This window comes from Tiliqua scincoides, chromosome 1 (genome assembly GCF_035046505.1).
Source record: "Tiliqua scincoides isolate rTilSci1 chromosome 1, rTilSci1.hap2, whole genome shotgun sequence".
Classification (NCBI taxonomy): domain Eukaryota; kingdom Metazoa; phylum Chordata; class Lepidosauria; order Squamata; family Scincidae; genus Tiliqua; species Tiliqua scincoides.
This window is the reverse complement of record NC_089821.1, coordinates 45,204,080-45,230,850: the sequence shown is the minus strand read 5'-3', so window position 1 is coordinate 45,230,850 and position 26,771 is coordinate 45,204,080. Positions and strand designations below refer to the sequence as shown.

Below are 26,771 nucleotides of genomic sequence, written 5' to 3'. Positions count from 1 at the left end.
CACGCAGAGGCGCCGGCTCCAAGGCGATGGCCGGCCAGACACGCAACAGAACGAGCCGCCTGGCCCGTTTCCTCTCCCCCATTGGCCAAGCGCGACCTCAGCTGAGAGACCACAGGTCCCGCCCCCTCGGCTCCGGACCAATCATCGGCCGCCTGGAGGGGGGAGTGGCGTGCGTGGGAGCCTATGACGGTGCCGCCGCCGCCGTCTGCTGGGTGGCTTGTCGCTCCTCCAGCATTGCTGGGCGAAGCGCCGAGAGGCCTCGGTGGGGGGGGAAGAGCGGAAGTCTCCGAGCGGGCGGGGCCAGCCGGCGGAGCGACGGGGAGGGGCTGGCAGGAGAGCCGCCGCGACCACCTCTGAGAAGGAACGCGCCGCCGCGCATGCGCACACGCACGGCTGACCGAGGCGCTGGCGGTGAGAGGAGGCCGGGGGTGTGCGCGCGCGGCGCGGGGGCTCAGTACGCCCAGCAGTGCGGCGATGAGGCGGGCGGCCGTTGATGGGCGGGGTAGAGCCCCCCTCGGTGGGCGCGGGGGAGCCCCCGAGAGGCGGAGGGGAGCGCGCGGGCGGCTCGGAGGCTCCCGCTCCTCCCGGGCAGTCTGGCTGACGGAGTGCGAGGACCACAGCCTCCGTGGCGGGGTCTGAGCAAGCGGAAGGAGCGTCTGGGCGCCCAGAGGAGGTGCCTTCTGCCGGAGGGGTCTGGAGCGCCCGGGCGGGAAGCTGCGGCCGCTGCTCGGCTCGCGGGATGTTCCGCTAGAGGGCTGTGGCGCTGGGCGGAGTGCCGGGAGCAGCGGGGCGTGTGCGCCGCCGTCGGATGTCAGTCACGCCCTGAGGGTGGAGGATGCGGGGCGGCAGCCGGGCAGCGCGTGGACGGGCCAGCAGCGCCGCACAAGTTGGGGGTGAGGGAGTGAGGGAGGGGGTGTGTGGGGTGACGGTGTGTGTGTGGGGGAGTGAGGGAGGGGGGTATGTATGGGGTGTGAGAGAATATGTATGGGGTGTGTTGGAGGGAGTGAGGAAGGGGGTGGGGGGTGAGGTGACAACCTGGAGCTTTCTCCTCTTGGGGACAAGTAATGGGGATCATTTCCCCCCTTCTCAGAAGGGGGCAAATCTGTTCTTTTTGCTTTTAGATCAGTATTTCTCAACCTTTGTCCTCTGCTGCGCCTCTTCACACACAGGTCCACTTGTTCAGAGTACCGCAAAGTAACTGGTGATAACATCGCAAGTTACTACTGGGTTAGGAGGCCAGATGCTACACAACAACACCAGTAAGAGGCTTGGGGTGGATGCAAGGGCTTTTTGAGCATGGAAAAGCATGTTTTGGAGCCTCCTACCACTGTTTGTTATGTCGTGTTTGTGGTCTCACTATTGGGCGGCAGGTGTCCCACAAGTACCCAGATACCATTGCAAGTAACACTGGTGGTACCTGTACCATTGGTTGAGAAACACTGTTTTAGATGGTGGGTTTACAGTTGTGATTGTAATGGGTTTGTTATGTGTGCATAGATGTAGAATAGAGCAGACATCTGCACTTGGTGCTCATATAGCCACAAAGACTGATGAGGAGACTCCTTGTTTACTGTAGTGGGTGTTACTAGTTAGAGGGCTTTCAGGCAAAATATTTCTGGAAAGAGAGCTTCTTCTTGCTTCCTGCATTCTTAGTGTGGGCAAGGGTTTGTGCAGGAGCAAACTGGATTCCATGCTGCCACTCCCTCCCCAATATTGTTGTCTTACTGCTTTCTTAAGACCTTGTCCCCTCTGGGTAGGGAATCCATGGCAGGAACAAAGAATATTGCTCTTTTTGCCTGCAGGATTCTGCCTGTCAACCACTATTCACATGTAGGTGAATATGTGTCTCAGTCAGTCTTTTCCATTCTGTCACTACTCTTTACAAATAGTGACTGCTGGGTATTAAAAAAGTGGTATTCCAGGAAGAACATGTATGTGAGATAAGTAAAATTGAAACTAATTGTGTTTTAGTTAGAGATTAATCCACCTGAAAGAGTTAACCAGAAAGGAAGTAGATGAAGCTAATGTCCATTTCTTGTTTGAGAGCTTTGTGTTTTAACTGTAGCTAAAATTGTGCAGCTAGAACTATTAGGGCTTGAATTGCAATAGCTTTTGTAACAGTTGCAAAATTAACAGTGCAGGTATTACAATGGTTTTTGAAACTATTGCAGCCAAAATTGGTCAGTTTGGGTTTGCAGAAAGGAACTGTCTGAGTAAAAGCTTAAGAAGAAATATTGGTTTCTGCAATTGCAAAACCAGAAATTCTAGTTCAATTTTTGCACTTGTCCCAAATACTTCTGCTAGCTTCTTCAGTATACTCAAGTTTTCCAGTCCAATATTAAGAGAAGAATTATAAAGTTTTATTAAGTACTTAAAGAGGCATACAGTGTGGTGTTCTTATTTTGCTTGGCGTTGATGAGATTCTCTTATGAATGTTTGAATGCTGGTTTTGAGCAAAAAAGTTCACAAAGTAGCAGTTGCAAATTTGTTAAATAAATAAGCTCCCTTTCCCAAAAGTACTCATAGTACTTCAGTGAAAATACTTTATGTCTGGATGTCATTGTTGAAGAAGAATGTTGACAAATTGGAATGAATTTAGCAGAGACCTATTAAGGCAATTAAAAAGTATGATGGAGAAAAACTTAATAAAAGCCATAATTTATTAATTGCATGTTTGGATCATATGTATTTGGTTCTTAATGTTACTGTCTAGATCAGATCCATGACAGAGGTAGGGAATCCTGCTGCAGTCCCAGTCAATTGAATTGGCTACTGTTTTTCATAAGCCTCTGTTGATGCCAATTTTTATGCAAATTCAAAGGAAATGGCAACAGAGTTGCATGTTAAAAACTTGCTATTTTAAAAGACACTTGAGAGGAGGAAAAATTTACAGCATTCTTGTCCCATGGTAGATATAGGAAAAAGCAGTTGCAGTTAATGGAAAATAAGGTAAAGCACTGTGTGAAATTTGTAGAAAATCATTTGGGTGCTGAAGAAATTTAGTTAGGAAAAGGAATTGGAAAGAGTTCATTAGACCTGATTTTTCAATCTGCTGGTCATTCTAGGGACAATGGAGACTTTCTCATTTATCGTTCATAGTCTTTCTGTTTCCAGACAAGTTCAAAGTTGCTGGCTCCAACAAATTGCTCCAGAAATCTGTACCCATCTTGATTTCTTAATATGTGCATTGGGGCAAAATTATACACATGATCAATTTTTCTATTGCTGACATAGACTTAGAAGTGGTTTGTCATGTTTTTTAGGGACTTGCATCAAACTTGGCACCTGAAGAATTTTAAATTCTTGACTTTACAACCAACTTCTTATAAGTGTTGGTATTAAGTTTTGACAAGAGTTGTTTCAGTTTTACAAATATTTTGATGAGAGCCGCTTTGCCGCTCTCCATAGCAAGAGGCAGATCCCTCAAGGTCTTGAAAAGCATTTCTGATTTATTGATGGGTTTGGAAATTGATACATTTTTCAACATTAAACTCCTAAGAAAATCCTTGTTCAGCTGTGTTTATATCTTAAATTTTCAGCAAGTAGTTTGTTTTACACTACTGGAAGTTGTAGCTTAAATTCTAGTGTGTATTTATTTTTAAGGACATAATTGTGACATCAGTGATGGAGGATGATGAAAAGGTTTAGGAGCAACTTTTATAGGATTACGTATGTGAAACTGCCTTATAATCAGACCATTGTTCCACCTAGTTTGGTATTGCCTAATTTGAATGGTGGTAGCTTTCCCATGTCTCCCCCCCAGTCAACCTGGAGATGCCAGGGATTGACCCTGGGATAATCTATGCAGAGCATTTGTTTTGCTTCTGAGCTAAAACTTTTCTCACTGTAACATCTGTAATACTACATTCTTGCAAGCTGCATATACAGGCGCATTTCTGAGGATTTTAATGCATCTGTAGAATCTACCCTGTCTGCGTATCTTATTATTGAAAGTATTAATATATTGCTTTTCAACAAGTTCACATAATAGTTTAAAGTAGCAAAATAAATTAAAAGATAGCACCTGTCCCAGAGAGCTCACAGTCTTTAAAGAAAAATATTCAAAAGAAACAACAGGCAAGGAAATAGCCATGGAAAGTGATGCTGTGCAGAAGTAAATGACAGTTATTCTCCCCTTGCCATTTAAAAAGAGAACTGCGATTTAAAGATCCTTCTTTTTTCAGTTACTCAAATGTCATGCAACACTTGCTGTGGGTGGCCCAGGGGTGATCAAGCTCTAGCTCAGGGATCTTATTGAGAGGGCCTTAGTCACTGTTTGAGAATGAGTTAATGCTGACCTTAGAAAGAACCTTAATTTTGGTTACTGAAGGAGTTATTGTGTTGTTCTGTATTAGCTTGTTAAATTGCCCCAATGCTATGTTGCTAATTAGTCCCTTTGAGGCTGGAATTCTGGTGTATGCACACTGCCTTAGGCTTGGGTCAGCAATCTCCTAATAAGCCTTTTAGTTACTTTTTACCGTTTTCTCATTGAAAAGAGAGGTAAGAGATCACTTACCTCTTCTTGGACACTTATCAGTCTCCCAATCCAGGTGTTCCTGGGCACAATCCGGTTACCATCTGTCTTGGACAGCTTGACATTCTTATGACTCTTTTCATTTGTCCATGAACAAATGCCCTTATAAATCATACCCTTCTCAGTAGCCATGGAGTCTTGCAGAAACATTACAAAATAACAAAATGCTAAGCTTGTAGAATAACTCTTTAGAATAGACTGCACCACTTCTGGCTGTAGGTAGGGGCAAAATCACTTTTTTGAGCATTCCTCTCTGAAGGAAGAAAGTTAACACCTCCAGGAAGAAAGTTCTCACCTAACCTCTTCCTGTGTGCTAGTTTTCTGATGATGGGTTTTGTTTTTACATTGAGGGGAACCTTTAAAAATGTGGTGCCAGAAAAGTCCATTATCCCATCTCATTGTGGCATGTGTGTAGATCTTACCAAGCTGCACAGGCAAGAAGGGATGTATGTGTACCCGTTCACAGATATTACAGCAGATGTCCAAAATGTGTAAACAAGGGAATGTTCTGTGTGCATCTGGCGCCAGCCTGAAATGACAGAATTCACATTGGAGAACGTTCACAGTGACTTGATAGTGACAACCTGCATTTTCTGGTTATCTCCGTACTGAGCTGTTTACCAGATGCACACAGGGCTCCCGGCATTCCTTTGCAACTGTCTTTGATCAGTTTTTGCTTTGATGAAGGTCAGGTCAGAGACTGTTCAAGGTACAGGTGGCCATCAATGGTAGTTGTAGGTCAGTGGTTCCCAGCCTTTACAAGCCTGTGGATCACTGAAGCCTGCAGTTTTCAAACTCTCTGGGGGTTTGAAAACCGCAGGACCTTGCAAGGGAGGGGAAGGAGGCAGTAGGAATGGGGGGAAGGCTGTGAAGTGATCCCCAGGATCGCGTTGCTCAGGTGGGCTGCAGGGACTGGGATGCACTCACCTACAGCACCATCCTGGGGGTGCATGGAGTCCTATGAGAGCATCTGCAGGGCTCCCCAGCCTTTCAAAAGTGAAAGTGGAGCAATAATGCTCCTCCTCAGCAAAAACCAGAAGTGGAGCGTGATTGTTCCACTTTTGGAAGGCTGGGAAGCCCTGCATTCACTTGCGCAGGATCTACACACATGCCACAATGCCCTGCAGACGCTTGCGCAGGTCTCCCTGCACCCCGGGACAATGCTGCAGGGACTGGTGAGTGCATCCCAGTCCCTGCAGCCCTGTTAGCAACACGATCCTGCCTCCTTCCTGCCTTGCTGCCCCTGCCCCTTAAGGGGACAGAGGCCAGGGCCTTCAGGCTGGGGTGTCATGACACCCTATTTTGAAAACCACTGACTGAAGAAAAAATTGGAATCAGCATGGACCACATGCAATCACTCATCCTCCTGCACACAAAAATTACAATTAAATTTGTAATAATTAGAGAAGATTTAATAGATTTTTTTTATTTCTTATGTGAAGAAAAGATTTGTGGGTTGCTGTTTTTGTTGCTGGTTGCTTCTATGGGCAATCTGTTCTCTGATCTCTCTGGTGGTCCATAGGGAAGCATCTCCCAAGCAAGTGCTCCCCCACAGACTGCCAGGGAGGGTGGAGAACACTCAACAAGATGCTAGAAGAGTGAGCAAAGGTGAACTTTTTTTCGGGGACTTTGCATACCACTTCTCAAGGTCTTGTGGATCACCTGTGGTCTGTGGACCACGAGACCACCAGTGTTGTAGAATAATGGTGTAGCCCAGTACACTGAGGGCTTCCTATAGTATTTTCTGCCATTGACTGTTTTCTATCTCTCCCATTTTCTCCTCCTCTCTGGTGCTATCTGTTTTGTTCTTTCTTCACCAGTGTTAATGTTTTCCCTGATAACTGTGTGCATTGGTCTTAGGCTTGCTGCCCATGGTCCAGGGAAGGGCAAAATGAATCAAGCTCTCCTCCCATCAGATTCTGAAGGGTTTTCATTCTCCTGTCCTGTGGAAGGAATGTGAATTTATTATCAAGTGCCTTGCAGTTTGTGAACATTACATCCTCAACTTTGGAAACACTTTGTGGGCTGCCAGCTTCAACTGTTGTAACAGCACATCAGCCTGACTGGAGCCTCTGGTTTTGCATCAACTGGCATGCCTCTTTCTAGTGGCTGCCATTGCATTCCAAGTTTTTTCTCTCCTCCTGTCTCACGATCTGCAGTGCAATGTGGCTTCAGTGGATGGTGCATTGGAAAGGCCTAATGCTCTGTTGTTTACTTTTCTGGGCTTGTCTCTGGTTCATTGATGGCATATTCAGCTGTCCCTCTACTGATCTTTTTGCTTAGATTCTTATCTTGGGTAGGCCACTGCACTAAGCAGCTCCTTCAAAGCACTTCTTGACCTTTCAGCCCCAGAGCTGCCCTACTTTGCATCCCTTCTTGAAAACAATAATAGTTTGTCCAGCAAGACCCCCATTTGCCTAGATCAGGGGTGTCCAAAGTTCTTGGCAGGAGTTCCACATTGTCTCTCTGGCACTGTGTAGGGGACCAGGGGGAAAAAAAGAGTTAAATTACATTTAAAATTTGAATAAATTTACATGAGTTTACATAAATGATTACATTAAAGATGAACTTATATGAATGAATGAAGGTCTTGCAATAGCTAGAGGCCTATAAAAGGCCTTGCATAAAGCAAGGCTGGCCTTTCCTTTGCTACTGCTACTGCATCACAGACATGAAACAACAAGCAGTGGAGGGAGCCCTCATCCCACAGCTCACATGAAAGGTCAAACAGTCACCCTCACGCTGAGAGCAGTTGCGTCAAGCCAATGTGGGCTCCAACAAATCTCCAGAGGGCCAGAGGCTCATTGGAGACTGGGGACTCCCTGAGGGCTGCATTGAGAGGCCTCATGGGCCGCAAGTGGCCCCAGGGCCGGGGTTTGGGCACCCCTGGCCTAGATTGATGATTTTCAGAACCTTAACCAAGTGCTGAAATTACAAGGGTAGGTCAGGGAAGGCTTAATAAAATAGCTGAAACCCAGTGCCCGACTCTCAGCAGTGTTCTTATGGAAATTTGTAAGCCACCTTGGATATTTGCCTTGGCAAGGGAAAGACAGGATATAAATTTTTCAAATAAATAACTGGTGATAGGGATATGAGTTACATAATATAAAATATTCACTATAGCACACTCAGTAGCCTATAATATGTATTTTATTGGGATTCTGTCATTTTGGAACTCTTCTCTATGGGTACAGGTGGTATTTACCTCTTGCATGAGATCCACCTGTGCTGCCCAAAATTACTGAGTTCACATCTTTTGTGGACAACTTCTTGTGAACAAGGTGGTTGCCCAAGCAGAAAACGAAGATAATAGTTTGTTGTTCACCATGGCCATGACTGCAAGTTGAAGTTGTTGACCATCTCATGTGATGCAGTCTTGGATTGTGGTGGTAATAAGAAGGAAACAAAGGGCTTTACTGAATCTTTGGCATCCAAAATATTAACTTGATGTTCCCCAGATCATTTGTACTGACCACAAGTTGGTCTCAATCCATGTATCAAGATGTGAGCTGCAAAAATATTATTGTTTTTTATGCCCCTGGTTCTGCTGTTGGTGGTCACTATCTATAAATACAAACAATAGTCAGTTAACCAGTATACAGTATCTTTATTAGAACCTTTTTGTTTTCCCCATCCTCAATAAGATGTTAAACCTAGTGATCACTTTTATTCCAATTAGGATGTATCTATTTGCAGGACCTCCTCCCACAGTCTTTTGCTATCTTTAAAACATAATGTATTTCTCTCCCCCTTTTTCCTTTTCTGTTTTCTTACTCTGTTGTTTTTTTTAAATTTTATTCACGAATATAGGAGAAGGAAAAAGGCTTGGCAGTGGCTGAGTGTTCACTGAATCTGCACTATAGAAGAACTTCATTCATCAAAAATATCAAAGAAACTGGTTGACTATTATCTTTATCCAGGTTTTCTCTTATTGCATTCATTCCATATACCTTAGTTCAGTGGTTCTCAAACTGGGGTGTCGTGACGTCCCAGCATGAGGGTCCTGGGCTCTGCCCAATTAAGGGGTGGGGGGGGAAGGCAGAGATGCAATCCCCTGGATTGTGCCTCTGATCAGGGAGCAGGAGTGTGCTTCCACTCACCTCTGCCTGCAGCAGCTTCCTGGGGGTTGGAGGAGCCTGGTACCAGCTTCAGCAAGGCTCTCCATGCAGTGCAGACCACTTCAGAACGCAATCGCGACCACTTCTGGTTTTGCAATTGAGAAACAGGAAGTGGTTGCGATCTCATTCTACTGGGCTCTGCACTGTGTGGAGAGCCTTGGTGAGGCTGGTACTGGGCTCTTCCAACCCCTGGGAGGCTGTTGCAGACACGGTGAGTGGAAGTGTACTCCTTCCCCCGCCCCCACTACCTCCCATCCTTGCAAGCACTTACAGGCTCTCAAAACTCGCCCAGAGAGTTCGAGAACGACTGCCTTAGTTCATTGGAGTGGATTCTTTTTATATCTAGGCCCATTTGTTGGAGCTGTCTTTGTGTAGAACAGTGGTTCCATGAGACCCTGAGAAGTGGTCCTCAAGGTCTTGGGGGGGGGGGAGGGAGATGATCACCTTTGATCACTTTCAGTGTCTTGCCAAGTGATTACTACTCCACTGAACACTCAAGTATCAGCTGTGGTTGTCGATAGTCCATTGTTTGCCATCCCTGATGGTCCAGTGTTTTCTGAAGTGCCAGCTGCGGAAGGGTCCATTCTTCACCCTTTCTGGTAGTCTGTGGAGGAGTGCTCACTGAGTGAGATGTTTCCCCATGGACCACCAGAGAGAGCAGAGAATGGACCCCCTGCAGGTGGCATTTCCAGTGACTCGCTGAGTGCTCTTCCATGGGCTACCAAATTGAATTGTATTTTTTTGTGTGCTGGGGATGAAGGGATTTGCATGTGGCCCATGACAATTTCAGTGTTTGCCTTAGTGGTCTGCAGGCTTGGGTACCACTGGTCTAGGACATATTAAAGGTATTGCAATAGTTGCTCCCTTTTGTTTGGAAGGGGGATCAAAAGAATATGACTTTGCACTGGATCTTAATGCTTCTCAAGCTTTTCTTAAATATAAAGCATTTTTGCTCTATTTGTTAAATTTCATGCTACATTCCTGTCCTCCCACACTGTACTTTAATGAACTTGTTAATTTCATGTTTTATGTGTATTCACCTACTCCCACTTGTTTTTCCTTTCTCCCTCATTCATTCACTTGACTTTCTAGAATGCATTCTTTTCCACTCATGCATACCTGATTAACAAACTTGTTTCTTTTATTTCTGTGGTCTTCCTTTTTTGTCCCTCTCTCTTACACAAGCTGTTCTACTTTGTTTAGCTCATACATTTCAAAGCACTGTTTTTTAACACTGACCTGTAAATCTCTGATTTTGCTGCCAGGTACATGGTTCTTTTTAGTTCTCTTTCGGTTTACAATTTATGCTCTTGAGTGGCTAGTGCAGGGGGGAGTCAGACAAGGCCCATGAGTGAGGTCAGGCCTTTGAAATCTCCTTATCTGGTCCCAAACAAAGTTCTAATAGGAACAATGCTGAAAGAAATTGGGGGCTCTTACCTTGTTCTATTGTTCTCTAATGCTGCAGAGAAGCCGCGCAGTGTGTGAAGATGACTGATAGAAGTGATGCAGTTATGTGTGCTATGCAGATAGAGATGTGAGCTTCTGTTTGCTCCAACTCTGAAAGAATATCATGAGAAATGGTACAGACCCTGTACCTTATACAGAGGAAGAGCTACCAGAATGATCAGGGGTTTTTTAGCATGGGAAAAAGTGGGCAGGTATTTCTGGGCAATCAGTCTGGCCATTGCCTGTTTTAAGATGACAGTGATTATGTACTGCTTTAGGTCATTAACTGCTTCATACAGTAGGAAAATTTTTAGAGGGAACAGTGCTCCTCAGAAGTAGCGCTGCTAGAAGGGCAACCCACATGACAGTTGGGCTCTCCCGTATACTGAAAATATGATCAAGATTTGCATATTTCTCTTCTGTCATGTGCAGCTAATAAGTTCCTAGGTGAGAACAAAGTGCTTATTTTTGGTTATCACATGCTTAATTATGTCATTTCCTGCTGAATGACATCATTTGCTGCTTAATGACAACTTCCTGCCCTCTGAGATGTCATGAATATTAAATTAAAAACAATTTAAAAAACAAATACAGAACAAGTTTCAAAGATCACATAAGTTCTTATTCATAAAGCTGTTGATACATCGTGATCCTCTTATTCTCTTTGCCGTTAATGCTATCCATGAGCTTGAGTCTTACTAGTTGCCTCTATACACCCATTTCTCATAAAAGGGATTCCTCATTTGTAGAAGTGTGTTTTTTCAGTGATAACTAGAAACACATATACTGCTTTCTGTACTTCTCATTTTTGTAAGAAATAAAAAACAGCAAAATAAAAATGAAAAATCACATCTCTGCTTATTTGTAAATGAGTTCTGATACAAGGCAGCTAGCTTTTTTCTTTTTGACAATTCAGACTCTGACTTTATGTTTCTTATGGTTTGTGTCGATGCAGTCTATAACGCGAGATGCTGATCCTGTCATAGCTTGAGTTTCGGTGAGATTGCTGCAGGAACCTGGTGGGCTACTGAGAGATACAGGAAGTTGGAGTAGATTGGCCTGATCCAGCAGGGCTCTCCTTATGTTCTGTCCATAGTGTCCCATAATAATGTTGTGCCTATGATAATGCAACTTAACTTTTCAATGGCCAAATTCTAAATAAACTTGTAAAAAGGGAGAGATTCAATAGAGGTTTCAAGCACAGCCATGGCCCTAACCATTTTATTTTGGATAAAAAAAGAATCCAAGCCTTATCGGAAAGACTTGGAGAGAGAACTGGGCTCTGCTTAATTCAACAACTTCTCTCCATTTATTCCCCTTGAATTTTCCCATTGTCATATACAATTATAATGCAATCTTACACATCTATTTATAAGCAAGTCTCATTTAGTTCAGTGGAACTTACTCCCATGTAAGTGTGCACAGGTGGCACAATTTTCTTTTAAAATCTATACAATTAAAATGTTTCAACACAATCTGTGTATACTTTATACTTGGTGGTTCCTGAATTTTTAGTCTTAAAACACAGTGGTGGCCATGGGCAGTTTGTATTTTAACCATTTTCTGTTTTAGGTGTTGCTTTGGTATATGTCACTGTTTGTTTAATGCAAGTATTTGTCATTTTATTTGGGGACTGGGGCCACTTGGAAAACCTTAAGCTACAGGTTCAGCCTATTTATACATGGATTTGACTCAACATGAATGGCCCCTGCAAATGAGAAGGAATGTGCTGATCCCTGGAGAAGGGGTAAAATGCATCTCTTTAAAATCAGTTAAAAAAATTGAACAGTCCTTTAACAATAGTCTCCTTAATGAGAGAGAGAGAGAGAGGGCAGCTGGCTGACAATCCATAAATCCTTTTCTCTCCAGTGGACCCCTCCCTTCCCCCTGAGCACACTTTGCATTGGTGAAGGGGGCTGAGTGAAGCGCCTTTCTAAGCAACTGATTGATGGATTGTCTTCTTAATGACTCTTACCTTATATCACAAAGGTCAGCAAGGCTGTTTTTAAATCACCAGAGCAAAGAAACCTGTTTTTAAATTGATTTGCTATCGTGCGTTTTTTACCATCCGTGCGAGCGCTTGGAATGGAACCCTAGAGAATAATTAGCCTCAAACTGTACTTAGTACAGTTCTTTTTGACTTAGAATTCCATTACCTCAAGTCTCAAACTCAAGTCAACTGTTAATTAGGTCTCAAGGACCATACTGCTACCCAACACAGATAATTTGAGAGGCTACTCTTTCAATTGCTCCTATACTTTAGCATTCGGAGCCTTAAGTGTACAATTGAGAGGGTTCTGGTCTTGCCTTAAACCACTTCTTCTTAATGTTGCGTATATGCAGCAGGGACCAAGTGTGTACACCTGTGGGATGGGCAAAAATGGGTTAACGCTGAGAGGCTGAGACAATCTTACTTCCATGGTGAGACATCACTGATAGCAAATGTGGTTTGCTGCAGGCTAAGTGGAAATTTCACTGTGCCTCCCCCAAGTTTTTACGTGACGTTTTCCTCCATGTTCTTTCCTTGATAATCCCCACAGTTCCAGAATAGATTTCCCTCAGCATGGGGCCAGAGCTACATCTCCAAAAAAGTTGGCGCCACAACACTCCAGGGTAGGTTTCTTCTATACAGTCTGGTATATAGCTGTTTAGAATTTTAAAAATCACTTTGGCTTCTAAATGTTTACTTCCTCTATTCTAAAGCTTTGTTGCACCTTTTCTAGAGATGTCTTAAAGTGGTTTACAACCAAACTTGAAAATAAAATTGGACTAAACATATAATACAAAGACAAGCAGAATCAAGAGTAGAGAAAGCACAAGCTAGCTAAACTGATCAGTCTTAATGTAGTGGCACGATTTGAACTTTTCTGAAGAGCACTGGGAGAGTACTATCTGAATATTTTTATGCATGTCTTTGCTGAATACTTAGAATATGTTTTGTGTTGATTAGAACACCACTTTGCAACCAAGAGTACTCCTGTATTGTCTAAATGTTTTGTTTACCTTCTCCTGTCCATGGCTGACCTAAGGCACTTATTCAGGACTACTTCTACTTCCATAAATGGGTAAGAAGAGGGGGTGAGAGAAGATGTCATTGGTGGTTGCTGTGTGGTGGAGCAGCAGTCTTCCTGGATTTTACCTCTTGAAAGGGCTGAAATCACTAAAATAATGCCCCCTGGCTCCTCCTGTGAAGGAAACCCAGAAGGGATTCGAGAGTTAATGTTGTTGAAGGCAGCCAAATCACCTAGGAGTGCTCCACCTCTCTTTTTCAGCAATGTGAATAGCCAGCTTGGGCAATTAAGGGAGTTCCTCTGACTGAACCAGAAGGCAGATTGAAATTGGCACTAAACTTACTTTAAATACAAGCAAGACTTAATTATTGATCATACCGGAAGTTTTAAAGATTAAGTGCCACATGTTTTGTTAAATGTGAAAATGTATTTCTGATCGAACTGAATTGGCTGACTTGACTCTGGGTTGCAATGTTTATATTTGAATATCTTGCACTTCTGAGTGGATTTGGATAAAACTATATTGAATATTTTCTGGAAAAATTATTGTTCTCACTAGGCATTCTCTCTGAGTGATTACTACTAAAGAATTAACTTTTCAAAAAATCTGAATTTTTAAATAGTGAAAAATTAAAGAGAATTTTTGAATCTGTTTTCCTCACTTTTTTCATACCCTGAAATTCTTCTGCTGCTCTTACTCCTGTCTCTTTTGCTTTTCATTTCCCTGAAAGTAGAAACCTACAGCTCATGTAGGTCCTGTTTCCTTTTCTTTCTGCTCTGTTTTTGTTTCACCTCACCAGAGTGTGTTCCCTTACAGTTGTGGTATCACCTGAGTTAGGTTTTGGCACAGAGTGGTGCGAGATGGTTCTTGAAAATTGTCACTCTGTCTATCTGAAATATACCTGACACGTTTGACTGGATGCTTGCAATGAAATTGGTTTGCCGATGAATTGGTTTGAGGGGAGAATGTTCTTGTTTCTGACCTACAGTGTGGAAATGATTGACGACAGAGGATCTAAAATACCCATGTTGCGATCAAATTCATATTTGGAGATAGCTATTTCTAAAGCCAATCATATTGTTCAAGAAGAGTGAATTAGGTTTCTTATTTCCTTTTCATCATAGGTATTGAAGTTGTTTCTTAAATCAGGTGTGTCTGTTTTTGAAGAAGGAAGCAGTGCATAAATTTTTCTGTAGATAAATAACCTGATCCATTTTGTGCACAGCCAAGATCATGCCTTGAATTAATCAGTGCCTTGTAGATAGTATGCACTACATATGGGTTGAATGGGAAGGGCTTCATCAGTGTTTCAGAGTGGTGCTTGGCAAGCCCTGTTGTGTCTAAGAGTTGTCTGGTCTTAGGGAAAGCTTCTGTTCTGCCGTATACTTCTACTTGCATCAGTCCAAGCACTCTTTCTGGTGCTTGTTTTATGGGTAATAACTGTTTCTTAGGGTCATTTGGCTTGGGCTCAGGAAAAGAATGCAACCTGCTGTGCCATTCCTTAGATCCTAAACTAACTCCCTTTGATAACTTTGGGAATAGATCTCTCTGCAACTTGAAGCTATCATTGTGAAGATTTTAGTCAGTGTAATCTTGAGTGAAGGATATATTTATTTACAGATGCTCCTCTCCAAGATAAGGAGGGGAAAGAGTGTAGTAGTAGAAGGTGGACTAATGGAGAACATTTTCCTCTTCATCTTCTTTCCCAGATCCATTCCTGATGATCTGTCAATGACATTGTGTTTTGCTATTTTGTGTTTACTGCCAGATGTTTGAAAAAGAATTGTCTACTTTTTTCTGTAGTCCAGTTGGCTCTGAAAATATTATAATTGCATAGACCACTGGTTCTCAAAGTGGTTTTGTGACCATAGTCACAAAAAAAGGGCCATTCCCCTTAAGGGGAGTGACCCAGGAATGGGTGCCCCAGCAGTGCTGCAGCGATCACAACACCATGGACACCCAGTCTCCCTACCTGGGGTGTGGGGTCAGCAAGCCTTGAAGAGTGTCCAAGGGGCTCGCAGTCCCCTCTGCTGGTCTTCTCCAAGCATCTTATCACTCTGATTACACTTTACTGGCAGTGTATTCCTGCAGATCGGAGCGATAAGATGCATGGGGGAGACCTGCAGAGGTAGTTAAACCCTGCTAATTGGGTAAGAGGCACTTTTTCAAGTGGGTGCTCCTTTTTATAGCAGGGGGAGAGTAACTGGCCCACCTCACGCCAGCACTGTCTGTTCTGGTGGCTGTCTGCTGGTATTCCTTGGCATCTTTTTAGATTGTGAGCCCTTTTGGGACGGGGAGCCATTTAGTTATTTGATTTTCTCTGTAAACCGCTTTGTGAACTTTTAGTTGAAAAACGTTATATAAATACTGTTAATAATATAGTTGCGGGCCTCCTGGGCTCACTTTGAGGCTTGCTGACCCCACCCCCAGGCAGGGAGACAAGCCTCTGGGTGCCCATAGTGTCTTGATCGCTGTGGCGCCGCTGGGGCACACCCCCCTCCCAGTCCCTGCCCTCACAAGCATTTACTAACGGTTCTCAAACTCCCAGAGAGTTTGTGAACCACTGGCATAGACTTTAAAGCTAGTGCAGTATTTTATAAAGGAAAGTACACTGTAGTGAAAACATGCATACATTTACATGAACATTTGCAAGAATGCACAATTTAAATCTTTATCTCTAAAATATTAAGTAATGAAACATTTAGACTTTTGACAAGTCTACATCCAGGTACCTTTCTAGAACAGAAGATAGGCTCACACTTCAAAAGGCATGCGTTTATTCACTATATGAAAACCTATCAAAGTGGTATGTATATAAGCAGTTGCTGAGAAGGCTTGAGCACTCCCTTGGCACATATGTATAATGCTCAAGTTACCTCTGCCGAATTGGCACTTACTTTTGACAGCTGTTGATGCTGAAGGTCAATGAGGCAATCCTTTTTATAGGTGCCTTCCTTTGGAGATTCTGCCCCAAAACATGCCTGAACTCTGTGGCCCCAATCCCTTCCTCTGAGGTACTGTGCCCTTAGCTAAATGAATAGCCTCTATTGCTTGTCTGTGTTCCATATTCTTAGTTATAAAAAGATTTTAGTAAACAGTTTTTCATGATAGTCTGGAATTTAAAAAAAAAATCTGTTTGCATGTGTTGGCTAAAAATCCTACCTGTTTTTAAACAACGTGATTCTGAACTGTTGCAGCAGTACCAGTTCCATGGTGTGTAGAATTCTTACTTTCACTAGGTTTCTCCATGTTACAGAGAGAAACTTTAATAAGAAAAGCAGCAAACCAGCCTTAGAATCAGATTTCTATTTTCCCCTTTTAGCTGTTTGTCTCTATGAGGTAGCTGTGACGACAGCTAGCCAGTTCATATTTCAGTATCTTCTGTAATCATGAAAGCCTACAGCAGTGGTTCTCAACTTTTCTGGCTCGCGCCTCCCCTAATCCTTGCAGCTATTGGCTACGGCTCCCCATTACACCTCACCTCAGTTACCCCCAAAATGGGGATGAAGGTGTTATACACTAGAAACAAGGCTGCCAGCACTCTGAGGCTGCAATCCTAACCACACTTACCTGAGAGTAAGCCCCATTGAACAAAATAGGACTTACTTCTGAGAAGACCTGGTTAGGCTTGTGCCCTGAATTTGTTAGCAGCACACCTGGAGGGTTTTAGAAAGGGGGGGAAGTGATGAATTTGCAGGAGGGGAAGACTGTTTTGTGTGTATCTGCTAATTGCAAACTGATGCAAACTGAGACCTAGAGACTGTTTGGCTGGAATCCTAACCCCACTTTCCTGGGAGTAAGTCCCATTGAACACAATAGGACTTACTTCTGAGTAGACCTAGCTAGAATTGTGCCTTTTGTCTTACAATAGCAGCCAACAGAGTACCCCCCCCCCCCCCCGCTAAAAAGGAGCCAGGAGGAAAAAGGGGGATGGCTAAAAAGGAATGGGGTTTTTATTTTTAATCAGTTTTTGGAGGCAAAGCCATCAAGAGTGGCTTTTTTCCTTTTTTGAAGGGGAAAGAAAAAGAAAGGTGAGGATCCTGGGTTAAGCTGACACAGACCCCAAGCCTATGTAGGTCTACTCAGAAGTAAGCCCCATTTGAGTCACTGGGGCTTACACCCAGGAAAGTGTGGAAAGGATTGCAGCCACATACAGCAAGATTACAACTCACCCAAAGTAGATGGGGGGCTGCTCACACACATACACCCAGCATGCAGATGCCACCCCTGTTCCCCCCAGGCAAGACGGAGGGATGCAGGCTGGTGCATTTGGACACCCTCCCCCCTCACTAGGAGCAGGCTGGCTCTTTCCTTCCCAAGCAGCCTTGACCAATCCTAGGATGCCCAGGGCAAGGGGCATGCTGGGAAATGTAGTCCTTGGGATGAGGTTTCACACTGCCCCACCCACCTCAGCCTCCAAAAAGCAGCAAGTCAGGAGGCAGCATGTGCAGCTGAGCTGAGTAGAGCACCTGCCAGCCACGTCTCTCCCCAAAATGCAGCGCATCTGCACTCTCCTCTCCTCTAGCCTTGACCAATCCCAGGATGCCCAGAGCAAGGGGCACACAGGGAAATGTAGTCCTTGGGGTGAGGTTGCACATGGAGAGAGCTCCATGATGAGATGTGGCACCTCTGCCTGCCCAGCCAGCCTTCTCTCCCACCTCCCCCCACCATGTTTCACATGCCCTCCCAGCCTCATGCTGCCCCACCAACCTCATTCACAGCTGCGGAAAAGCAGCAAGTCAGGAGCAGAGCTCAGCAGCAGAGCAGCTGCCAGCCACCTCTCTCCCTGAGATGCCTGGTGACGCCCCTGGAGGCTAGCCACGCCTCACTAGGGAGGCGGGACGTAAAGATTGAATACCTCAGACATACAGAGATTGTGTTGTAGCAAATAGCTATAATATTGTTGTAAATATTCAGTAATTGGCATATGTCTATTTTCTCGTTCAATCCAGGAGGCATTGTCCCATCCTGAACTGATCTTCCCTGGGAAATGGCCAAGCTTGGAACAGCCTTCCAGAATTTTACTAGGAAGCAGCAATATTAAATGCACAGCCTGACAGGTGACCAAGAAAGGGGAAACTAGTCTTAAAAGCATATAAAACAGGTAGGATAAAACTTTGTTTAGTCCTGACTTTGAATGCTAACCAAAATTGGTCTTTGTGTTTCTAAACTGCAATTGGGCTTTGAAAGAAAGAGTGCCTTATTGTGTAATAGATATGATGCAGATGGTATGAGGTCTCATTGTTTGATCTTGAGCATTTAGAATGCCAGATGCAAGGGAGGGCACCAGGATGCGGGTGTCTTGTGTGCTCCCTGAGGCATCTGGTAGGCCGTTGTGAGATACAGGAAGCTGGACTTAGATAGTCCTTTGGCCTGTCCAGCAGGGCTACTCTTATGTTCTTATATAACTTTGCAGTGAGGCAAATAATACAGAGGGGTGCAGTTGCTTCTCTGTATTATTTGGGACTTTGAAGATTTAATGCATGTACTCACTCATGCACTCTGAATTGTGCCTGGAAGCTGCCTGGGTAGATACTGGAATGTTCTGACTGTGCTATGAATGTTGAAATTCTCAGCCATCAAGAGCAGCTTCATGTAGAATGAATTATGGCCCAATCTTACTGAAAGGCTGTAGCAGCAACTCTTGCAGCAGCACAGGGAACCAACTGTGCCAGTGGGAAGACCAGAGTCTTCCGACTTGTGCCAGTGGAGCAAGAAAGAGCTGCCGGAGCGGGTAAACCTGGCTTGGTGGCAGAACAGGGTGGGTGGAGAGGGTTGAATGGAGTGGGGGTTGGCGGATTGGGACCAGGAGGAGGCAGAATCGATGGTGGTGGTGCATATTGAATCCCAGGCCCCCCAGGCTTGATCCACCTGCACAGATGAACACAGACTTAACGTGAACATACCAGGAACATTGATGAATTGACCCATTGCAGCTGCTGGGGCTTATCCTGAGGCAAGGGGTCAAATGTTCCTTTAACCTGAGGAGACCTCCAGCAGCCAAAATCCCCCTTGGGATGCTGCGTAGCCGGCACTGCTGCATCACCATGTGGATTTTTAGGTAGAATTGGGCCGTTACAGTAGTCTAAAATGATTGACAGCGATAGATCTTAAGTTAAAAGTGTGATCTTCTCAGAGGTGCAGTCTGTGTTCCTGTCCTGGCTACTGTTGGAGTTTGGAGTTAAGTTCTGTGTAGCCATAAAACCAAGAGCACTCTTTTCCTTTTTCAATGAGTTGTGATAGTTACTGTGGTCTTGTCTATACTTACTTTGTTTACCTGCATCATTTTTTAATATCTAAGGAAGCATAGAGTTAGTAGGACCAGGTCAGATAAAAGTTGCTACCACATGAATAAGGTAGCTCAGACTTGGGAGCAAAACAGTCAAAATCCATAAATGTGTTAGTTACTTAAATCATATATGCTGGACTGCACTGCTCCTCATTGATGCATTCTCAGCAGGGAAAGATGTCGCTGTGATGTTGTGTGTTTTTGAATGATCTATGCTGAAATTGGTCAAGTTTGATTCTAGCAGTCTGCATTTTTTATTCTCTTTGGATTGCTTGCAAACCAGGGGTTCTGCAGTGCATAGTAGCAAGAGGAGGGCATCTGGAAGCTGTCAGAATGGGATGGTGTAAACCAGGGTTTGGTCACTTTTTTTTGTGTAGGGGCCAGATGTGCATGAGTAAAGCAGGCCTGATGGCTCTTGACTGTCGCCAGGTGGTGTCTAGGGACTTGCAACAGCCATCACTAGCCAAGACCCTGTGCACTCCCTGGCTACCACCTGGCCATCCCAGAACTGTTTGCTGGCATTTGAAGCAACATGTGCCAGCAAGGATTGGCTGGCACCTCACCCTTCTCCCCGCATCGCAGTACCATTCCTACCATGCACTTCCTAGTAGTAAGAAGCTCATACAAAGGATGGTTGTTGACACTGTCCCACATATGGTAAAGGAGAATAATAGTATTAGTATTGGTAAAGGAGAATAATAGTATAGTACTAGTATAGTATAGTAGTATAGTATAGTACTAGTATAGTATACTAGTACTAGTATAGTACTAGAATAATAGTACTATTATTAATAATAGTATTATTATTCTCCTTTACTATATAAATCAACAGTTCCCTATGTATGTGTGTATTGCAGGATTCACTTTTCTAACCACCACTGGAGATGTGCCCAATGGACACTCCGCCAACTTAACCCAAGAGTGCAGAGCAATCCGCACCCCTTGATCCATGAGTTTAGTCATCCTTCTTAGGTCGTGTAGAGCATTTGAGGTTAAAAGCAGCTCAGTACATTTCAACATGGCTTGAGTAAGAAGTAATCACAGAATTTAGACTCCTTATTCTGCCTGTCCTCCTTACATCCGACTATGGGCAGAATGATTTAGGGTGGCAGACCAGATTTGGTTTGCTGGCCCATAGGTTGTCAAATCCTGGTCTAAACTAGCATGCAGATATTTCTTGTTGTATGATCGAGTTGCATGCAACATTTCTGCCATGTCATGTGTGAACAATAACTCTGGTAGTTCAGCATTACTGTGTGAAAGACAGGTAATATCTGTATAGGTAATTAAAAAAACCTACAATTATCTTTTTAATTAATGATCTAATTTTTCCAAATGTATTAATACATTAGTATAGTGTATTTGTCATCAGATAAGGAAAAAATCAAGTCCAGATGATATTCTCTTGGCCAGAAATTCTGTGCAAGCAATCAGGAGTGCTACTTTGGTGTTGCATGATATATATCGGGGGTGGCCACACTTGCTTAACATAGGAGCCACAAACTTCAGATGTTTGAGAGCTAAAAGAGATGTTTGAGAGCTGCAATTTAAATTCTTAAATATAATTACTTACCATGAACATCAAAACTTGAGTTTTAATCTAGTGGACTCTCAGTTTACACCGAGTAAATAATTATAATGCTTGAAAATTTTTTATTTACCTTTTTATGCTGATTGTAATGCTAAAAGGAGCTTAGCCAACATTTCCGCAAACGGCACATTATATGTCAGTGAGTTGCATGTGGCTTGCAAGCTGCCGTTTGGCCTCTCCTGATATATATCATAACCTCAATTTCATATAGAAATTATTGCATTTAAATATAGGCGGCCCTCCATATCCATATCCACAAACCCATGGGGTGGGCCACCTGTGGTCCTCTGAACCAGACTGGAGTTGTGCTCTGATTGGGTCCTGAGGCCCTTTTGAGGGTCAGGGAGATTGTGTGTGGAGGAGGCCTTAGATAAAGAAACTCATGAATAATGAAATCTGTTTGTTTCAGAGGCCTCAGAAGAACCTCCAGGCCCAGCTAGTGCACAGCTCTGGTTGTGTTCAGAAGGCTTGGTGCCCCCCCTGCAACTCACAGATTTCATTATCCATGGGTTTCCATATCTGCGGGGGTTCCTGGAACAGAACCCCTACAGATAATGAGAGCCACCCAGAATTAGGATATTAAATTTTGGGCAGTTGAAGACCCAAAATTTTGATTTCAAACATTATGTAAGACTTGATTTTAACAGTCAGTCATTATAGTTTTCAATTTACATTTAAATCTGCAATATAATTCTTTTCTATAGCATTTCACCTCTCTGCTAAACCAAGAAACTGTCTGCAGGCATAACATAATCAAAATTAAAAATTAACTTGCCATAAAGTTAGTGTTTCTTTTGTCTCAGTATTTTGCACTTCTGCTAAGGTCAGAGTCCTGCCTCATTTCAAAATTCTTTAACCAAAAGAACTGTAGATGTTCATGTTATTTGCAGTTATCTTTTTTATGTCCGCTGCCTCATCTCCGTTTTTTAAACCTTTAGTTTTAACAAAGATGTGATTTAATAAAGCTTGTACTTCAACAAAACAGAGATGTTGTGGTATATGGGGGTGAACAGAGCAGCTATTGTTTTGTGCACAATAGTGCTCACACAGCTTTAGACACTAGAATCTTTTACTAAGAGGAAATATTGGCCACAATGCTGAAGCTGTTCATCCTTGTTTGAATTTTTTTACCAGTGTCTTCCATCAGACATTGATCAAACATCAATCAAAAGGACAGTTCCTTTGAATGTATCTTTATCGGTACTAAAAGCACTGGGCTTGAATACTGAATTTGCAGATATTTTATCTAAGTGTTGATACATTTTCTTCAACAATATCCTGAACAAATACCATTTAGAAAAGCAACATATTTAGGGGTATTTTCTTTGGTCCTTCGTGTTGCAGATGTATGTCACATTAAATCTGGAACTTTTAAATATCTTTTGCCCTTCATTGGTCAAGAACTTCTAACTTTTATCACATACAGCATTAGTATCCCATATAATATTAGTATTATATTGTATATAGTATTCATTCATTTATATCCTGTCTTTCTCTCTAGTGGTTGGCTAACAATAAAATACATAAAATATCTATTAAAAGGTATAAAAGACAATAAAAACTATAAAAGAGAATAAAAACAATAAAATCAACAGCAATAAAAACCAGCAGATCAACAGAATTACTAAAAAGTAGCCATTATATCATCTACTGGGCATCAAAGGATTTCTGGAATAAAGAAGTCTTGATACATACAGCCTGATCTGCCCTGTCAGTTTCACAAACCATCAAAAATTGGGTCACAACCCACTGGTGGGTCCCAGGCCCACAGTTTGTGTACTGCTGTTCTAGTCTATGTTGGTTGTAGCACCCCTATATAACTGCCTTCCCCCTTTTTGTCTTTATATAGTATATTGTTCCCCTCAAATGTATATGGCAGTTGCTCTTGTGTGATCAATTTTATGTCTCCTGAGGATCCTCGACTCTGGCATCTTGCTTCTTTTGCTGGGGATTAGAGGGATGTTCCAGCTGTTCTTCAGGCAGGGCCAGTCTGGTGGAAGGATGCCCTCTACAACAGGAGGAGACAGTGCTTTGGATTGGCCCTGCTTCCTGGTGGTCAGGAATGTCCCCTTCTCTCCCAGTTTTTTTTCCTTAAGGACATTTTTCAGTTTTTCCAATGGAAAAATTGGAAATTAAGGGGAACATTGAAATTACTCCTGATAAATTCCAAAAGAGAAAATAATTTTTGAAACTATTTTTAAGATACATTTTTACTCATTCAGACTGTCAGAACCTGTGTGGTAGTCTACATAAGTAGAGAACGATAACACAGGCCTACAAAATTGAGGGTCAGAAAAATTTATCCAAAACTTCATGGTGGTTTGATATGAATTTGGGGTACTGATTCCAAAAATGGCATCCGTTCTGCCCTGTTGCGTCTAGTTTTGCAGATATAGTATAGCCTCATTAGTGAATGGTTCGGGCAGCTTCTTCATCAGGAAACCATGGTGTACGCTTCCTCATGAGGAAGCTGCTTGAACCATTCACTAAAGAGGCTATACCATATCTCCAAAACTTGACTTGATAGGGCAAAACAGATGCCATTTTTGGAATCGGCACCCCAAATATACACAGGAATTGGTGTAATGTTTATGGAAGCAAAATGTGTGTTGGCCTATGTAATTACTGTACTGTGTGGTACAGTACTGTGCTGTACTGTGTAGTAAAAACTCGGCATTCAATATCTGATATGTATTTCTGTGTCTAGAGGGTGCTGCCATCTTCACTGAGGAGCATACAGGGCATTTGTTACTTATGGATTACTACCTGCTTCTGTATGATGACCTTTGTTCTACTATGATGAAGAGGTCAGGGTTCCTGTGCTATTTTCTCCTCTCCATTCGAATAAATGTCTCACACACACTATTACAAACTGGGAAACAAGTTTGAATTTGATTTTGCTATTCCTTATTCTGTGATGAGGGTTAGCTGCATACTTGCGGAAAAGACTCATATTGGCAGCTCAAGTTTCCAAGTGGATTCTCTTGAGGCTGCTGTTGCAGAGATTATTGGTTCAGAATCCATTGGTGCTTGAATAAGATGGAGACCATGAATGAAATCTTTCTGTGTGTTTTCAGAGAGAGAATAGGTTGCTGGGATCAAATTAGAAATGCCAGAGGTGACTGGATTTTTAGTCTCTTATCTGTTAGCACGTTGAGTTGATGTGGTTAAATAATCTCCCTTCTGAAACAGTCTCATCATCTACCAGTGGTAAATTGACAATCAATTTATCAATCAATTAAATTGACAATCAATTTAATGCAGTATCAAACTTGAGGACAGGATTTCACTACAATTTTTGCCTGTACTTATGGGGTTAGTTGTAACTGCTCTTGTCTTTGCAGTTCTTCGAAATAGCAAGGTATTTATATTGATAACATTGGCTTTAGATCTTTATTTTCCTTGAGGACAGGATTTCACTGCAATTTTTGCCTGTACTTATGGGGTTAGTTGTAACTGCTCTTGTCTTTGCAGTTCTTCGAAATAGCAAGGTATTTATATTGATAACATTGGCTTTAGATCTTTATTTTCCTTGAGGACAGGATTTCACTGCAATTTTTGCCTGTACTTATGGGGTTAGTTGTAACTGCTCTTGTCTTTGCAGTTCTTCGAAATAGCAAGGTATTTATATTGAGGCTGAACTGGAATTTGTGTTAATTGTGAATCTATAGACTGAATTTGGTAGGTATTGCATTCCTTTTGGGAGTTAAAGTCTCTCTAAATGGGTTGTGTGAACCCAGTAATTTTAAGGTTTTTTCAACTGTTTTTCTCTTGCCTGTGGTATGTTAGATCTATTGAACAAACACATTGTAGTAATCATACTGCTTTGACCAAATCAACTTCTTTCTGTAGTTTATTCCTAGATATAAATCCATATCGTGATCCTCTTTACCTCATGTAAGCACTTGTATGAAAGAATTGACTGTGTATGGAGTGCATTTGTGTATTGTGCTTGAGGTGGTGTGATTACACCTTCAAATCTACTGTCTCTGACACTTTAATTAATGTGTTGGGTTCCTCAGCTACTGGGCGTGTGTCTTCACTGATTTATGCAAAGTACTAGACAACTTTTCTTGATAAGAAAGGTATCTTACTTTTTAAATATCTTTCTCATTTTATCTTCGAAAGGGATGGAGTTAAATTCCTTCGTTTTATGGGTCCTTGTAGCCATAACTAATACTGCATGTTTGGCCATACCTTAATTTCTTTCTGCCCATTTTCAAAGACAGAAATCTTAACATTTGCACATAACCAATTTGTTATGGTGATTTACTTTACATAGAAACTAGCCCGAGTGCAATTAGAGTTCTAGTTTACATTTTGGTAAAGCTGTAGGTGTATTTCCAGTATAGGTTAGCAACATCCTGAAGCTCCAACAAATAGAATGGTTAATGTTCTACTAAGAAAGTTATGACTGATTTCAAAATCTTTTCCTCGTAATAATGGCCATGGAGGAAAGTCCATGAAAACTTGCAAATAGACATTCTATTCATATAGATGTTATGTTTTGGATCAAAGTTGTAGAGCAGTGGTTCTCAAAACTGTGGGTCAGGACCCACTTGGTGGGTCACGATCCTATTTCTGGTGGGTCACAAGAAGCTGACGGCAGCCATCTTGGAAGATGGCAAAAGACCTGGGTGGCATCATTTTGGAAGTGGGCAAAGCCTGGGCGTTGCCATTTTAAACTTCCCGGCATTGAGATGTAACTAAGAGCGGCTTGCACATGTGCAAAGAAAGCAACATGGTGCTTTCCCCTGAAAGTGTGCTGCTACCTTCCAGCTGAACCTCCCTCTGCACTCAGAGGCTTCCCTCAGGGGGACCAATCACAGAGTGCAGGCTTGGATTGAAGGCAAAGAAGGACCGGGAGAGACGTGGACAAGCCAGCCAGGCTTCTCTCCACCAACCTTTGTCAGCTTGGCTGCCTCCGGGTTGCAAGACAGAGCAGCTTCCCCCCCCCCCTGCAGCTGGGCTGGGCTGGAGAGTGTAGGGAGAGACCTGAACACAGACCTTGGGTGAGTAGAGGCAGACTCGCGTGATCTCCCCTCTTGTGAGCCTGCCTTGAAAGCAGCATCACTGCCGCCACCACCCCACTGCCATTCTCGTCCTCTGCATCACAGCCTCTCTCCCTCTCTGAAATCGCCTGGAAGCCGTGATCCTTTCCTGCTCTGGCTAGCACATCCTCTCTTTATATCTTTGCTGGGGTGAGGGGGGATCCCTGGTTGCCTGGCTGCCAAGAGAGCAGCCAGGAGAGGGGGAGGAGGGAGGGCAAGCCTGGCATGTGGGGGGGAGCACCCAGGGAGAGTGCTGCTCCCCCAGCTGCTTCTCTTATGTGCATCTTTCCCGTCTTCTTACTTATCTCTTAGGCTGCAATTCTGTCTGCTCTTACCTTGGAGTAAGCCCCATTGCCAATAATGGGAGTCAATTCTGAGTAGACGTGCTTAGGCTTGGGGGAGATGAGGGGAAGCGTCCCTGCTTATCTTCCTTCTGAGGGGGATACTACTTTTTTATTTCCTTTATTCACAAAAGCTCAAGCTGCTTCTTGTATTGAGGTGCATGAGTAGGGTGCACTTGTTTCTGGTTAATGCTGTGCACAGTATCCACATCAATGTTTGTTAGTTTCAAGTGCAATACAAGAAGTAGCTTGAGATTTTGTAAATAAAGACAGAAATAAAAACAGTAGTAAATACACAAATATTTTGTTCCAGATGTTTTATTTTTTGCTTGATAGCAATGTTAGCGAGGGCAGGGAGAACTGGAAGAAGCTTCTGAGCTGGAATACTG

General features: G+C 43.1%; 1 protein-coding gene across 5 annotated transcripts in view; it reads left to right on the top strand.

Moving 5' to 3' along the window:
* Window positions 1–318: 318 nt before the first annotated feature.
* Window positions 319–26,771, top strand: part of FAR1 (fatty acyl-CoA reductase 1) — a 50,388-nt gene continuing 23,935 nt past the window's right edge. For 4 of the 5 annotated variants that reach the window (XM_066638841.1, XM_066638835.1, XM_066638827.1 and 1 more), the window contains exons 1-2: window positions 319–411; window positions 18,063–18,214. The gene's annotated coding sequence lies outside the window, so the exon portion shown is untranslated. Of the gene's footprint in view, window positions 412–690; window positions 894–18,062; window positions 18,215–26,771 lie in introns of those variants that run through there. The other variant, XM_066638819.1, reaches the window with a different exon arrangement.